At 34.4% G+C, this 18,484-nt stretch overlaps 1 pseudogene; it reads left to right on the top strand.

Annotated features, from left to right (window-relative positions):
- Positions 1-1,882: 1,882 nt before the first annotated feature.
- On the top strand, positions 1,883-5,575 carry LOC109154652 (annotated as a pseudogene).
- Positions 5,576-18,484: the final 12,909 nt, after the last annotated feature.

The following is an 18,484-nucleotide window of genomic DNA, read 5'->3' as shown; positions in this document are numbered from 1 at the left end:
ACTTCTTATAAATTGTTTATGAATTAATAGTTTTATTTTAACTATATTACTTAATTACATAATTATTAATTAAAGAGTTTATTACCAAAATGGTCCCTCGACTATTGTGAAATTACCAATTTGGTCCTCGATAATTTTTTTTACCCAATTAAGTTCTCGACTTTGAAAATGTTAACCATTTTGGTCCTCCGTTAAAATTCTATCCATGAGCTGTTAAATTTAAGGACAAAAAAGTAATTTCATTTATTAAAGCTTTTCAACAAAATCTTCATACTCCCAGCGATGGTCATGCTCTCAGCAGCAAATAAAGGGAAACGGTGCATGTAGATTTCAGAGAGAAGCAGGAAGCTAAAGAATCAAGAGAAGCGGAAGCTAAAGACAGGCAACCAAGCCACCCACCTAAAATCCCTCATATTTTCCCACTTCACAGCAAGAATGCCCTCACAAAAACAACTAACGGTGATCAGCCCACAAATCCAAATACCATTACGAGCGAGCCTGCAACCGCTGTCACTTGCCACCGCCGGTTACCTCTTACCTGCTGCTGCAACAACCATTTCCGAGCCTCCGCCGTCTCCTATGGCTTCTTCGTCTTCCCCTTCCGCCATTGACATCACCAACGAGCTCGCGGCGAACTCCAACTTCTCTGTCGTCCAATTTTTACATTTAGCAGCTTCTCCGGCGAATTAAAAATATATTTTTATATTTTAATTTTCTTAATGAGATTTTTAATGTAATCAATACCTCTATAGAATATAAGAAGAAATGGTACCTGGTGCCTCTGCATGCATGGGGAGGAGTGGAGGACTAGGGGCATTTAATTTGGTTGAGCACCAAAATTATTTTCTGAAACTACCAGATCAGAGGCGCCGTGGTTGGTTCTTCACCTCCATGTCACCAAAATGGAAGACGTCATTAAGAACAAAGTAGAACCATTTCCTGAGGAGCAAGGTAAAATGTCTGCACAAAATCCCTCCACCCACTAACATCTTTCAGCTTGACAGAACCAGAAAGGGCGGTGTGTTCGTGAATATCGCGGGCGGATGATTTTGTCGAAAAGCTTTAATAAATAAAATAAATAAAATTACTTTTTTGTCCTTAAATTTAGCAGCTCATGGATGGAATTTTAACAGAGGACCAAAATGGTTAACATTTTCAAAGTCGAGGACTTAATTGGGTAAAAAAAATTGTCGAGGATCAAATTGGTAATTTCGCAATAGTCGAGGGACCATTTTGGTAATAAACTCTTAATTAAATGTTACTTGTATTGAATTGATTTAGAAAATTGTGATGATGAAGAGGTTTCTTGATTACGGTTGTTATTGACCCCATCAGATCCAAAGTCCATTTAAATTTCAGTGGAGGCAATTCCCACTAAAGTTGTCGTATGCTATGACAATTAACAAGAGTCAAGAATAAATGTCTTCTACTATTGGGTTATTATTGAAAAGATTTGTTTTTGTTCACGGACAACTTTATGTAGCTTTATCAGGAGTTAACAATTCAAATTGTCTTAAATTACTTATTTGCAATGACAATGAAGAATAGTTTCTTCAACGTCAAATGTTGTATATAAAGATATATTTTATAATATATAAACTTTGTATGTTATTATTTTTTGTTACATACATTTTTATATATTAAAATCAATCATTTTTTTAAATGTTAAACAAATCAACATTGTTTGAGTTTTGCTATTATCAACAATTGTTTTATTTTCATATATATATATATATATTACACTTTATATTTTGTCTGTGCATCGCACGGGTGGATAGCTAGTAATAGTTAACAAAATCAATAAAGCTCCTAACTTTCTGAGTTTCTTCTTTTTCTTCTTCTCTGTTGGATGGAAACAATTTTCTTTCTTTTACTCAAAGCCCTAACTTTCATTTCATTTTCATTCTTGAAAATGAAAACAAAGAGAAATGCTTTGTCTTGGTTCTTCACTAACATGAGTTGGAGGAGAGTAAGAACAGCAAGCTCTACTCCCATTTCGCCCAATTTTGCGGCGGAAACAGAGGCAGGTACGGTTTCTTCGAATCATAATAACTCAGTTTCTTCGAATCAATCCAAATTCAAAAAAAGCTCTAATGATTTAGACGATGCCCTAAAGTTATTCCGTCAAATGGCTCATACCAGGCCCTTGCCTTCTGTTATTCACTTCAACAAACTGCTCAGTAGAATTGTGAAATTGAAGCATTATTCTGTAGTTATTTCCCTTTTTCAAGAAATGCGCATTAAGGGCATCCCAATCAGTGTGTATACCATTAGCATTCTGATGGATGTGTACTGCCGCTCAAGTCGAGTAGATTGCGGGTTTTGTGTACTCGGTGTGGTTTTCAAGTGTGGATTTGAGTTTGATGTGGTCATATTCACCACTCTGATTAAGGGCCTCTTTCTGGTTAATAAGATTGTGGAGGCTGTAGGGCTATTCAAGAAGTTGGTGAGGGAAAATGTTTGCAAAGTTAATCAAATTACTTATGGTACTCTTATAAATGGGCTTTGCAAGGCAGGTCATACACAAATTGCTCTTGATTTACTTAGAGTAATGCAAGAGGAGGGACCTAAGCCTAATACTATAGTCTACAACACTAATTGATTCTCTATGTAAAGACAGAATTGTTGATCATGCTCTTGGCCTTCTTTCTGAGATGATTGAAAGAGGGATTCCCCCGGATATCATCACATACACTTCACTGATTCAAGGCCTTTGCAATTTTAGCCGATGGAAAGAGGTTTCGAAGTTAATGAATGAGATGGTGCTACATAATGTATATCCAGGTGTCTATATTTTCAGTATATTAGTGGATGCCCTCTGTAAGGAGGGGATGTTGGAAAGTGCGGAAACTGTATTCAGATTATGATTCAAAGGAAGATTTATCCTAATGTCGTCACATACAGCAGTCTTATTGAGGGGTACTGTTTGCAAGGACGGATGGATGAAGCGAGGAAAGCTTTTGGTCGGGTGGTAGAAAGTGGCCTTCAACCTAATATTTGGACCTATAACACATTAATTAATGGATACTGTAAAATAAAAGAAATGGATGAGGCCATGCATCTGTTCTGTGAAATTTCTCAAAAAGGGTTTCATCCTAATGTTGTTACGTATAACACAATGTTGCATGGGTTATTTCTGGTGGGTAGAAGTTCTGCTGCACGCGATGTATGTTGCATGGGTTATTTCTGGTGGGTAGAAGTTCTGCTGCACGCGATGTATTCAATGACCTCATCTCTAAAGGGCAACGCCTAGATGTGGTTACATACAATGTAATGATATATGGGCTTTGTCGAGAAGGATTTTTAGATGAAGCCTTAGAGTTGTTAAGGAAAATGGAGAAGAATGACTGCTTACCGGATACTGTGACTTATAATGCTATTTTGCAAGAATTTGTTAGACAGGAAAAATGTCATGAGGCAAATCTACTTTTGGATGAAATGGTTGGTAAGGGTATTTCTCTAAATGAGCACACATTGTTCTTCATAAACGACTTACTTGCAATTAAAAGTGAAGATGAGACAGTACTAAAGGTGATGCAGAAATTTGTAGCAAATTATGTAAAGTAACTACATATTTGGAATGTTTTAGCTTCTCTGCTTGTTCATGGATTGCTACTTTTGGAGGAATGTTTTCAGAGATTTCACTCCGAGTTCATTTAGCACCTACTAGGGTGGACATCCAACTGGCTGTACCTCATGGAAAAATTCTGAAGTGTCTCATGGACTAGCTAAAGACAGAGGGATATAATGTTTCTTGGAACTCCAATGGAGTTATTTGGACAAACATTTTCTTATTATATTTGTGCAGCTAAGTCACCGTGATTGATGGACTGGTAAATCTTTTGTACCCTGCAACAGAACCACTCCATTTAAGAACAATGACATACTGATATCTTCGGTTATTTTATATCATTCTTTTCTTTGCTTTGTATACGGAATTCCATTGTTGTCACACTGCATATATTTCCCTTTCACTTAATGTGATGCATGATGATCCATTGTTTTATATTATAGTAAAAATAATATACCATCCTGTAGGAAGTAGCAGTAGCTTTCAGATATTTAGTTGTGGGAAAGTAAGGTTCAAATGGCATTCTCTGCAGGTCAAAATAATCCCCTTAAGTTAGTAGTTGAGAAAGCAGTATCTTTCATAAAAGGTTTGTGTTCCATCTTCTTGTTCAAATGTGTGCATATTTCTTGAGTCAAGTCTGTTAGTTGCAATAGTACATTAGTGAAATATTCTGTTATGTTTAACTAATGTGTTTTGAATATTTTTTCCAGCCTTTTCCAGAATGCAGTAGTCAAATTTTATAATCTACTATTTCTTCTTCAATAAAATGTTTCATTAGTTTTTTTTTTTTCTGAAAGTTTTTTAAGGACATTTCTTTGACATTTCCGATTAATCATTCTTGTATTTTGTCATCCTCAACTGCTGCATTTTGTTTTCTTGAGGTTCATTGCAAGTATTATTTGCTTAAGCACTCTTAATCTACAGTTAAAACGCCAAGTAGGCAGCTAGTGCTCTGTGTTAATGATAGTCTAATTCTTTTAATGATTTTAAAAGGTTGAAAATATTTATCCACCGTCATTTTCAAGCTTCAACTAAATCATCATCATTTTGAAAATAAATTGTTAGTACATGTACACTAATGTTGATTGGCTCTCAATGTTATATATGTTGAATTTGGGAGATGGAATGGCCTGGCGGGTGGAGAATAATACCACCCGCCAGTTAGGCGGAAGCAATATGAAGAATAAGGACTAGGAAATGTATATAAGACTGAAATTATATTAGTATTCTCTGTGTTTCTAATACAGTACATATATATAGTTATATACACAAATACATAACTGTAAATACCTATTCAAAAACTGACACCTATTCGTAAACAGACACAACCTTATAGATAAAACTAACTCTTTATTTTCAACAATATATATATATATACTGGCACTTTTTCCCCTTTCATTTCCTTTTGTCGGGAAAATAGTATCCCTGCAAACTGCTGCAGTGTTACTTTGATCCTAAAAAACCAGTGTAAAATTCTTCAAAGATGTATATGTATCATTTATGCCTGCCTGTCTTGCTTTGCAATTCCATTTTTTCCCATTTATCTATATTCTGTTGCAGGTATAAAAAGATGGATTTTGCTCCAAAAAAACGCAGCATATTACCCCTTTGGTGAGGATGTATTTTTATATCTCAGCTTGTGGAACTTCTGGGAGGCTTCCACCTATAATTGACGTGAATCTTCAGGTATCACTTATTTCATGTACTGCCCTTCTTTATTTGTAAGTTTGTTCTCTCAACAATACGATGATTTTCTATGAGCTGTGAAGATTATGGTACATGTTCGATACACACCAGTCTTTTTATAAATTTAATATTAATGACAATAACATGGCAAAGATGATCTATTTCCTTCAAATATTTTAAGGAATGCTATGCTAATGCTTTCTGATACTCCAAAAACTTTAATCTACATAACTGCCACCCGTGATAATGCTAATTTGGTTTCTGGTTTGTCTAGGAAGGGATTTGAAGCATTCTTGGATTTTGGGCTCACAATTCAGGCAAGCTTAGCTTTTATGTTCATTCTTTGCAATTGAAAGTTGAAACCATTGCTTTTGTCTTTCTTTGCTGATCAAAGCTTCTGCTGTTGTGAATGAAATGAAGCAGGGTAACAAGTCTGAAGAATTGCCAGAGCAGATGTTATGTTGTGTGAGACAATTGTTATGTTGTTAATGAAATGAAATCTATTAGTCAACTCTTCAGCCCAACTAGAATCCGCATAGTTCTAGGTCTCGGTTGTCATGTTTTTTGATGTGCAACCCAAGACCTGGTGTCATTTTGAGGTACCTTGGAATACGATAAACAGCTTCTAAGTGGCATCCAAAAATTTTGAGTAACAAGAGTCCGTGGTGTTTTGAACCTTACGACGTGACTAGGCATACAATTTATGAGGTGAGTGACAGTAAATACAACTTTCTCTCCAAATGTGTATAGGCACATGATTTGAAAATATGATAGATTGAGAGACTTCATGGAGGTGTTCATTTTTTCTTTAAGCCATTCTATTTTGTTGAAAGGTGACTAATATGAACAATTCCTTGATCTAGCAAGTATGAGCCAATAACTGAGTTATAGTATTCTAACCCATTATCAATTTTCAAAACTTTAACTCTTTGTTTGAATATATTTAAAAATTTTAAAAATTGATATAGTTTTAAATTTTTATTTCATGAGGAAAAATCCATGTGGTCCTAGTGTGATAATTAATGATGGATACAAATCATTTAGAATCACTAGCGTTTTTTCGTCTCTCCAAATATCATTGTATCAATGAAAAAGGCAAAGAAGGTTTGAATAAATACTTTGAGTATGTTTTGCAAGTTGACACACTTTGCAATAAAAAAATTTGGAGGTTTATATATATATATATATATATATATATATATATATATATATATATATATATTGATAAATAAACCAATAAACAACCTTTCAAGATAAAATAAAATTTGATATCTATGATAAAAATTTCACAGCATAACTAGACTCTCACTAGAAATAGAAATAGAATTTAAACAAGAATTAAAACCATAATTGAAAACATGACTTGGGAATTTGTTTATTTAAAGGAGTGTTCTTGAGAATATATAGAGCACCATCAGCACTATCAATCACTTCAAGCGTACAACTTGAAATTCATAACGATTAGGATAGAATTTAGTTACACAGTTTACTGATAGAGAGCATGTTACAAATTTATTTAGGAATAAAGAGAACGGATGAAATAAGAAGTTCATCAGTTAGTTTGACAGATCATGTTCCTATCACATTGGAGAGTGATCCATTAGCAATTTTGACCGTGATGGGATTAATACACAATTTGAACATATGGAGAGCCTCACCTGACACATGGTCAGATGTCCAAGAATCCACAATCTAAGGACCTGTATTATTGGAAGTTGCAGCAAATGCATGAGATGTGATACCTTGATGACTTATCATATTAGCATGTGCTTTGGTTGAAGGTGAAATTGGTTGTTGTGCAACATAAATCTGCCTAAAAACTTTCTACAGTGCCTCTAGTTGAATTTTTGAGAAAGGGGTGAGTTCATTGGATGATGCTTTAATTTAGAGGTCACAACCACATTGATCAATATATATATATATATATATATATATATATATATATATATATATATATATGGTGTTTGGGTTTCCAGTCAATAGGTTTGCCGTGAAATTTCCAGCAAATCTCATGAAATTGTCAACCCTTTTTGCGACCCCCCTCCCTTCCGAGGCCTACTATCCTGAGCAGGGTCGTATTTTAAGTTTTTGTGGCCTGTTCTGATAAATAAATGTGGCCCTACCAAAATTACAATTTTTAAAATCAATACATGCAAGTTTTGAACCTTTGACCTCCAAGTTAAAATACAATAAATACACATTCTTAACATCTCTTCATGGAACCTTTTAAATTTAATTGAAAACTTTTAATTTTTATTTCTAAACTAGCTAGGTAAAAATTAAATATTAGACCTCTAAAATTTGGGGCCCCTATAAAATTGGGGGCCCTGTGCGGTAGCCCAGCTTGCACAGCCTAAAATCCGGCCCTGATCCTGAGAGGAAATATGATTGAACATTGCAGAGCCTTTTGAGTGTGAAACTGGGTAGGGCATAATTAAATTTTTGTCATATATATATATATATATATATATATATATATATATATATATATATATTCCCTTCTAACTTCATAAAAAATTTCACAAATGGGAGGAAATGGTTTGACACTCATGATTCTCTCCCTTACCTGATCAAGGTCCTTGTTCAAACCTAGTAAAAATTTAAAGGTTATCTTTTGTTCAAAAAATATTAGAGTTAATACCTGATTTGATCCTTTGACTATTAGGATTCTACCACTTTGATCATCGACTTCCAAACTTGTTCAATTTCATTCCCAACTATGCAATTGTTAACCAAAATGGTCCTAATCAGGACTATTTTGGTTTAGACAAAGGACTATTTTAGGTAAAAATTGCATAGTTTGGGATGAAATTGAGCAAGTTTGAAAGTCGATGACTAAACTGGTGAAATCCTAATAGTCGAGGGACTAAATCGGGTATTAACTCAAAAATATTATTATAAAGTGCAAAATCAGTAGGACATTTCCAACAGTATACTTCAAACATATCAATGTTTTGCCAGTACCTTGTTATGGTATTGTAATATTGTATGACGTTGGAGTCCTCCTACTTTAACTCGAATAGATTGGTTTCAGTTCCAAACAGTTTTGAAGTGTTTTCAGAATTGGAATAGGTGTCACGGGCTCTATCCCAGATTTATTTAGCAGTACAATAGAGGAGAACATGTTTTCCAATCTTAGAAAGCATGGAGTACCATACGGTTTTTAGATTTCTATTGGCAACAAGTAGCATCAATTTCCTTAGGCTTCATGATTCTGCTAGTGAGATATTCATCTTTCCCTCTGCAAAAGACATTCATGAGAACTGATTGGGACCATTGAAGATAGTTGTAGCCGCTAAGTTTATCTAGTGATTAGGAGAAGAGAGTTCTCGAAGACTTGAGGAATAATAGGATGAATTGTGGTAGAGGATGTGATGAATTGAAGAAATCATATGATGGTCAGGAATATACTAGAAGGGTTTCATCATGTTTAGACATGGTTGCTAGAGAGACTTAGTGAGGGACGACATAGAAGAACTAGGGTAGTCAGGTTCTGAAACCATGTGAGAAATTTTGAATAGTTTTTATTTTTTCTAATTGTAAAATACAAGCGCTAATTTACACACAAAGAAAAATTGATTATAGGGGATAAAATTTATAATCTGAAAAAGTAAAACGAATGCAGTGAAAAATGGAGAGATATCTAGCTTGATTCAATAAAAATTATACAAGAAGTATATATGTTGGTTTTGGCAAAAATTGTCATATATGTTCGTTTAAAAATATACTGAGTACATAGTATATATTGCAATTTTTGCAAAAATTGTTATATAAATTCCCATGTTTAAAAGAATTATACTGAAGATTATATATGATGGTTTTTACAAAAGTTGATGTACACACTTCAAATTGAAAAAAAAAAAAAAAAAAAAAATTACTAAAGCATATTAGAACATCCTAATAAGGTTTTTTTTTTTTTTTTTTTTTTTTTTTTCATGATTTTTGGAACAATAAAAATTTGAGGAGGTAGGTTTTTTACAAATGTGGAGAGTGATTTTTTTTGTTGATTTTTGTTTCTTGCAATTCTTGATTTTTTTGTGGGACCTGTCAGGAGAGAGAAAAGAGAAAACAAAGACACGCGAAACCTTTCAAAGAACCAATAATGCTCCAATAACACCACCACTGAGGCTCAAACTTACAACCTTCCAAATGGAAATTCAACCCGGGTACCATTAGACCACATAGAAATCCACTTCACGTGGATCAGGTTTTTTTTTGAGTGATAGTGGGTGGTGGATCCGGGGTTAGTCTTAAAAAATTAAAGTCGCGGTACGTCGGTTGGATTCGAATTTTATGTACAAAACCCTCCTAGAACTCTAGAGATGACCACGGTTCGGTTCGAACCGGAACCGTGACTGTGCAAACCGGAACCGAACCGGAACCGGCGGTTCAAACAGTAAAAAAATAAATATTATAGTGTTTTTTTTTAATTTTTTTTAAATAATTCCGGTTAGAACCGGAACCTTACTATAAAGTTCCGGTTCCGGTTTCGCCATCCACGGAACCAGAACCGGAACCGTGGTCACCCCTACCTAGAACCCCACACAATCCATTTGCCTATAAAATTAATAGTAAAATAAGTGCTAGAACTTTTGCTAACTTTTTATTATTTTTTTAGTTCTAAATAATATATTTATTTAAAAAATTAACTATTTTGTTATTATATTTGAATATTTCTATTATTTTATGTTTTAATATAACTAGTGAATTTTATTATTTTATTATTATGTGTAAGTAATTTAAATATCATTTAACTTTTTTTTTTTTTAAAGAAGATAAGAAGTGGTGGGTATCCACCGATGGGGGTGGGGTGTAGGGATGGCAATGGGGCGGGGCGGGGAATCCCCCGCCCCCGCCCCCGCAATCCCACCCCACTCCCCATACCCGCACCCGCACCCGCGCGGGTAATGAAATTCGTTCCCGTACCTGCCCCCGTGGAGATTTTGTGGGTGCGGGGAATACCCGTGGGGATTTTGCATGTAACCTTAGCTTAGTCTCATTAATAATATGAAACTTAAATCTAATAAAAAATTTTATTACTACAATTTATAATATTAATGCATCAAAGTCTTCCCCAAATAACTACCAACTTGAATATTACATTTGCTTCCAACTTCAACATTAGTGTATAAAATCTTAGCCACTAGCACCAAAAAATAATTAGAAGTTGTAATATTAGTGAGTTAGGACATTCCCTTACTACCCAAAAATCTAACATATTAAATAAATAACACAATACATATATATATATATATATATATATATATATATATATATATATATATATATATATATATATATATGCTGCGAATCCGGTGCACCCCCTATTATATATGGAATTATGAGATCACTTAATAGCCATTGATTGATTCCACATGAATGGTGGATATTAGAAGATAATAATAAAGTAAATAAGGATATATTTAAAGCAAAAGGATTAAAATGTAATTGTAGTGATATGATTAATTATGGATAGATTTTAATTGGAATCTTTTGGATTATATTTAGGAGTATTTGATTGGGAAAATATATTCAGACATAAATTACCAAATGTGCTGCACCGTTTTAGTTGCACTAAATATTAATTGATTAGTGATACATTTTTTTAGAGGTCCATGCATTGGCTTGTATTGGCGTGTGCGTGATAGGCACTGAGTGGTGAACCGAATGTTCTAAAATGATTGAGTGGCAGTGGTGAATGGTCATAGGTAGTCTGTGCCTGCTTGGTTGACGTAAAGTGTGATGGTGTAGGGTGCACGGTGTTAAAGTTGTTTGTGAGTAACAGATTAAGGGTTTGTGCGTTTAGATGCTGCTGTGTGCATTTTGTATCGGTATGTGCATTTGTCACCAGTAGCTTGAGCGTTATGTTGTTTGTGTGATTGGGCGTTTGATGTAGGATGTTTGTGCAATCCTGACTGCCAGCTTGTGCGAATGTAGTTGAAGGTAGTACGGGGTAGCTGTCTTTAGGATTGGGAATAGGCCAGGCCCCTTGTAGGGGCCTATGTTCGGACCTATTTAAAGCCTAGTTAGGCCTAGCTCGTTTAGTAAAAAGGCTAGGCTTGAGCGAATTTCAAAGGCCTATTAAACTAAACAGGCCAGGCCTATATATACCAGGCTCGGCCTTCAAGCCTACAGGCCTGGCCTATATATATATATATATATATATATATATATATATATATATATATATATATATATATATATAATATTTTATACCTAATATATATTTTTATACTACAATATAACTCTAAACCCTCTACCTCCACCTCGAATATTTACAAGTATATATAATTACCAAACCCTAACCCTCCACCTCCAAAATTCCATTCTAAATTATGATTCAACTATAAACATTGCTACTAATCATGTTGTAAGCGTTCTTATTGTTTATTTTTTTTTAATTAACTGTTCTTACTGTCATAATATCTAATGAAATGTCGCAACTTAATTATGTGAGTTGATTGTTAATTATTTATGATATTATATAAGATAACAAACAATAATACAATTGAATTTATTTCTAAACAAGTTAACAGGCATGCTGAAGTCGTGACGTGTTTTATTTTATTTTATATTTTAATGCTATTATGTTTGCATTGTGGTGATATACTTATGTAATTATGTATTAGTTTTGTATTAGGTATATTTCTTAGATTATTTAGATATACTTATTAAAATTTTTAAAAAGTTTTGACATGTAGGCTTTAAATAAGCTCAAAGTAGGACTTTCTTTGAAGCCTTTTTAATGGCCTAAATATTAAACAGGCTTTTAAAAAGGCTTTAGCCCAGACCAGGCCCCTTGTAGGCTCAGGTTTGAACCTAACAAAAAGCCTACATACAGGCTCAGGCCCAGGCCTAGGCTTTAGATTTTCGTAACAGGCCCAGGCCTAATTTTCTAAAGCTCGGCTCGACTCGGCCTATTTCCACCCCTAGTTGTCTTTATGCATATTACAAATAACTAGTTATCCACCCGTGCGATGCACGGACAAAGTATAAAGCATATCAAAATCAAACAATTGTTGACAATAGCAAAACTCAAACAATATGCGACTGAATCTCAACACAATTTGATGTTACATTATCTGCAGTTGTAACCAATAATATAAATTTCAATTAATTATTAATTCAAATTGTAGCATCTTAAAACAAATTTTAAAACAAAATGCTTAATTTGATATAGAATAATCTATACTAACGTGATTTTGCCTTTTTTTTTTTTTTTAAATTTAAAGAACTTTGAATTTACATAAAAACTAAAAAGTGACACATGGAATTGATATATAATACCCAATTAATTTTCCTATACGAAGGACAGATATATTTCAAAACTACACATGTAAAGAAAAATAAATGTTTATGATAATTTATAATAAGACTAATATTTCTACATGGACTTTTCATCAATAAATTGAGTTTGTGGATTTAAATATAAAATTCATAAATGATATTTATAAATTGGAACATAAAATATATATATATATATATATATATATATATATATATATATATATATATATATATATATATATATATTTAGTACATTTCAATTGTGGTAATCATTATTATTTACAGACGGACCTAAGAGCTCCAACAAATAATTGTTCCTACAAATGCAATCCATGCACACCACGATCTTGACATCAACATCAAAAAGCTCTTGGTCATCACAAATTTCTACATCAATTCAATATAAATAACATTTATTAAGTAATTAAGTAACATAATTAAAATAACATAGAATTCTTAATTGATAACCATATTATAAAAGCATACCATAATTAAATTTAAAATACAATATGATCAAGTAAAAAATTAACAAAACCAATTATTATGATAAAAAAAATAAACAACCCAATCCATTATGATACATATATTAATACAAAGCCCTAAAACGGAGCCCATTCTATAACCCAAACCCAACCCCCAATACCGGGCCATATAAAAACAAAAGACCTAACTCTAACCTTAACCTAATCTGCTACCTCCGCCCCCCAACCCTGCGCCCTCAGCGCTCCGACCTCTCCCTACGCTTCTAGAAACAAACAACTTCACCGACGGAAATGGTAGCTCACTTCACTGCGATTTCTTTTTCTTTTAACCAATTTAACTCGGATTTCTTGGATCTGTGTAACAAATTACCCTGGAAACAGATACATTTCAAAATCTACTCAAATTTTACTACATAACCGCGAATTTCTCCACACAAAAAACCCCTAGAAAGAAAACCCTACATACCCGCGAATTTCTCCACACAAAAAACCCCTAGAAAGAAAACCTCACTGTCCGGGAAATCAACGCCGCTGATCTGATCATCTACAACCTCACTGTCCGATATTCTATCTACGATGGATGCGGAAATGCAAAACGGAAAGATCAACCGAACAAAAGGGCCAAATCCATGAAAAGATAAGTGAAAAAAACCCTTCCTAGATACATGCTTTTTCTACAATTTTTTGAGATTATTCAACATGCATGCGATTAATATGTATGGATTTGTATATATATAATAGTCGAACTATTTTATTTTATTTTCTCTCACAAATGTATGTATTTTTTAATGTGCGAAACAATTTTTTTAAACAAATTTATTTTCTGTTCAAATGCATGACATTCATATGTATATTCGAATGTTAGCATAGGCCTGAATCTAACAAAAAAAATTTTGACAGTTTAAAAATCTAAAAGTATAAACTTCATAAATTTTTAACACTAAAAGACATTGATACATATCACTCTATATGTAAGTTTTTAAAAAAAACTAATTTTAAGTAAAAATTAAATCACACAAAACAAAAAAATTTAAAGCTAGAATGCTAAGAAAGATAAAAACAGTTTAAGGGTAATTAATTGTAATGGGCAGTAAGTAATGACATAAAATGTGAATTTAAGAAAATGGAAAAAAGAACTAACCTGTTAATCTTTTGCTTGATTATGATTGGTTTCATCTTGGAGTTTCAGAAGTCCTTCATTTGGAACTTTGGTGTAATTTTAAAATCCTCCATTTAAGCCTTAGATCTAATATAGTGTTATTATCTACCAAAAAAGTAGTGTCATTTACTGCTCTAACCTTCTACTCCATAGATTTTTATGGTAGTGTGTGTGTTAAGTGCTTAACTCTTTACATTTTTTTTTTTTTGCTTCAAGGTTGAATTTTTAAGTGGTTCGGCTTATCTCTGCTAAGAGATGAGTGAATTAGTTCCTCCATCATGATCTTCTGGCATAATCTTCTAACTGATGCATCTTATTAGTTTGTTAGAAAATTAATTATAATTCAACAAAAAAAACTTAGACATGTTTCACTCTTAAATGCTACCAAAAAAACTTAGACATATATATATATATATATATATATATATATATATATATATATATATATATATATATATATCACCTTATAGAGAACTCAAAACCCACTATCAAGGATTACAATAGGGTACTTAATGTTTACAGTCAATTGGTACTCATGCTAGTAGAGTAGTAGGGCTAGATCTAGGGGTAAAGTAAAAGTGTTGTGTGTATTGGTTATTGTGTAACTTGTAGTCTACTCAAGCACACATTACATCGTTTTTTTGTCCTCATTAGATTTTTCAATTCAATTACTAACAATCTACAATTAGAGATAAATGATGATAAAGGAGTGTGATGCCTTTTTTTTTGTTAGTTATTGTCTTATGATACAACTGTTGTATTATAAGCTAATTATTAGGAGTTCACCCTTTCAAAAAAAAATAAAAGATTAGGAGTTCACCAGAAACCATATCAAGAGAACAAACACAATATAAAAAACTTATCATCTCTCTCTCTCTCTCTCTCTCTCTCTCTCTCTCTCTCTCTCTCTCTCTATATATATATATATATATATATATATATATATATATATATATATATATATATATATATATATATATATATGCATACCATCAATAACACAAATACTATACTCTAGACTTATAAGTTCCCAAACCCAAATACAAACAATCTAAAATTACATGCAAGCTATTATAAAAGAATCTGTGCTTTTTTTTTCTTTTTCTGATTAGAGTGTTCTAATTAATTTTGAACCTTTTTTTTTCTGATTCAACATAGATAAGAGGATTGAGAGAAGTTTACCATCCTTCCAAGCAGCTGGAGCTATCAATATGCTGAGGCAGCGGAGTGGCGTACTGTGGCAGAGATATTGTGGAGGGTATCCTTGAGGGTAACCTTGGCTTGGGCAGGTAACTGGGCGGAGGATAAGCATCCTTGGGATATCCTTCTAACAGATAACCTATTCCAGAATCTCAAAAATCAATCAGATCCGTTCCGAAAAACGGCAAAAAGACGATTCAATCAAAGAAGATTACTGAAAAAAGCTTACCTTGAGGAGGCAGCACACCGACGGGAGGCGGACTCTGATAGTTCCGCACACAACGCGAAGCTGCGCACCAACAACCCCGGACATCTTCTTCATTGATCGCATAATATGAATTTTTTTTACAGTTTGTATTTGAATAGAACTTGAAGTCTCTAAACATGTATCTTCTATATATAAGCAAGCAACTAAGGTAGTGAATAGGCCACTCCTCTACAAATAGGAGTAGATAACAACTTTGCAACACGCAAATACGCAATAGGCCACTCCTCTACCAATATAGCCTGACACCATACCAACTCTGCAAACACGCATAGGCCACTCCCCTACAAATATAGCTTGACACCAATTCCCTTCTGATGGTCAAACACTAAAGCCCAAAAAAAAAAAAAACAACTAAACGCTGTCGTTTATCATGGGCGGGAAAATGGATGAATCTGATTGGCTGAAATTTAGTGGCCTTTATATGTATATAGATAATAGGATTACGAGCAGCTAACTCATGATTAGTTAGTACCCGTAAGAGCGTAACTTAAGCTAACACAAAACACTAATACAACCAAGCTGATTAGATACAGATTAAATAGTGAATTCTACGGTTATTTCCAAATTAATAGAGAAATTAAATTATAATTACATTACACTAAAATTTGTTGTTCAACCCAGGCATACGCACACGCCGATACAGTGTTACGCACAAAGTTCTACTAAAAAAATGACAACAACATATTTCTCCCCAAATGAATACAAAAATCAAATTACAACATGTTCACGGGGTCGAAATTAAATAGCAACCATCTCGCCATTCGCTTAAGAATGTCAGGGGTCCGTAAATTCAAGAGTTCCCCTAACCCCAGCTCAACGACAGCTCTCTTTTGCCGAGCACTAAATCGCTTAATGGGATTCACCAGGTGTTTCGGAGCCGCCCGGATCTTAAGGGGGGGGGGGGGGGGATATTGAATCATCGACTGCGTCACCACCATCATCCGAGTCCTTGGAATCCGACACCTGTTGGTCCGGGCGAGCGGGTAATTCCACATCAAGGGGGGTGGTTGCAAGGGTGGTACAACAGCTTCATCAACCGCCGACTCAACAACAACGTCACCTGGTACCAAAAAATCATTAACACAAATACCAAAATAAGAACACAACACACTGTATGCACACAGTAAAGAACCTTGCCGCACACTCCTAACTATAGACAATATAGCAGCCATGAAGATGCTAATCATAAATTCAATGCACATACTGTAAACTGATGACGCACACACATAAATTTTAAGCATCACACCAATACAGCTAACAAATCCAATCACAATAACATTACTACCCCTTCCCCGACACAACAAAAATGGAAACAAACACCCACATACGGTATTCGGCCAAAAATAATATAACGAATAAGAATCGCACCGTAACACATTGAACTCAATCTCAGGACATCATGAATCAAATAGAAATAACCTACGCACATACCATAAACCCATTACGCCCACACCGTAACACATTCAACTCAATCTCAGGACACCATGAATCAAATAGAAATAACCTACGCACAGACCATAAACCCATTACGCCCACACCGTAACACATTCAACTCAATCTCAGGACACCATGAATCAAATAGCACAAACCAGAATCCTCACAAACTTTTAGCATACAACAACAGCATGCACCCACTAAACCAAGCACGCACACACTGTAATAGTAATAACCCCCCGCCCCCAACTTACTCCCCTACGCAAAAAAAAAAAAAAAAAAAAAAAAAAAAAAAAAAAAACCAACAACATTGCGCGCGCAAACAAAACAAAAAATGACCTCATACTAAATCCAAAGCCAAAAAAAAAAAAAAAAAAAAAAAAAAAAAAAAAACATTCCACAGCTAAACACAAAAAAAAAAAAAAAAAAAAAAAAAAAAAACCCGTGATGTCAAGTCCCCAATAACATAACTTGCACACGGTGACGCACAACAACGCACAAACCATGAACCCAACCATTAGAAGCCTTAAAGACTTTTACACATAGGACAAACAGGCAAAACAAAACCAGGCACAGACAGGAAGACACTTTTGAACCCCACCAGACCAAACTAGTACTGCACGACCATACCACTCCATAAAAAACACACCTAAAAAACCTAGACTAACTACACACAACCAAAAAACAAAAAACATAGTAAAAAAACACTCACCCAAACCACATTCACAAACCCATGAACATGCAAAAAACACCCACTACAACCCCCTGCACTGCCAGAATTTAACAAAAAAAAAAAAAAACAAAAAACTCGGAACAACCCTAACTGCACTACCTTATCCCTTCAACACCGCAACCCCACCGCCCCAGCCGTGAACAACAAAACCTTCAGCCACCAGACCCCCGCACAAAAACCCCACCAAACGGCGAAACAAAACCCCACCCAACACACATGCAACGACCCAGCCGTCCTAGACTAGGGATGGATATTTTGAACCCCCAAAAATTCCATACCCACCGTCGCCACCCCCCCCCCCCCCCCCCCTCTCAAGAACAACCGCCACACAACACAAATGCCCAAACTCCCCATACCGGCGGAAAAACCCCAAAAAAAAACCCAAATAAGACAACGATAACCCCACAACAGAGGGACGAACCTGATATCCCAACAGGAAACACAAAAGATAACTGCAAAAATAAACAAAACCATACAAGCAAAGCAAAAGAGGACAAAAAAAATCGAAAAACCTGGAAGGGGATCGGGCAAACACCCCCTGAGTCGCTTAGATCGCCTCGACCTCGAAACCGCCATGAAGAACAACGATTCAAACACAAAGCAAAATCGGCACCGGACCCTGCAAGCCTTAACTTAAGCGAAGGAAGATGAAGATTGTCGAGGA

Source organism: Ipomoea nil, unplaced genomic scaffold, assembly GCF_001879475.1.
Source record: "Ipomoea nil cultivar Tokyo-kokei standard unplaced genomic scaffold, Asagao_1.1 scaffold2653, whole genome shotgun sequence".
NCBI lineage: Eukaryota > Viridiplantae > Streptophyta > Magnoliopsida > Solanales > Convolvulaceae > Ipomoea > Ipomoea nil.
The sequence above is the reverse complement of the archived record's forward strand: the minus strand, read 5'-3'. Positions and strand labels throughout refer to the sequence as shown.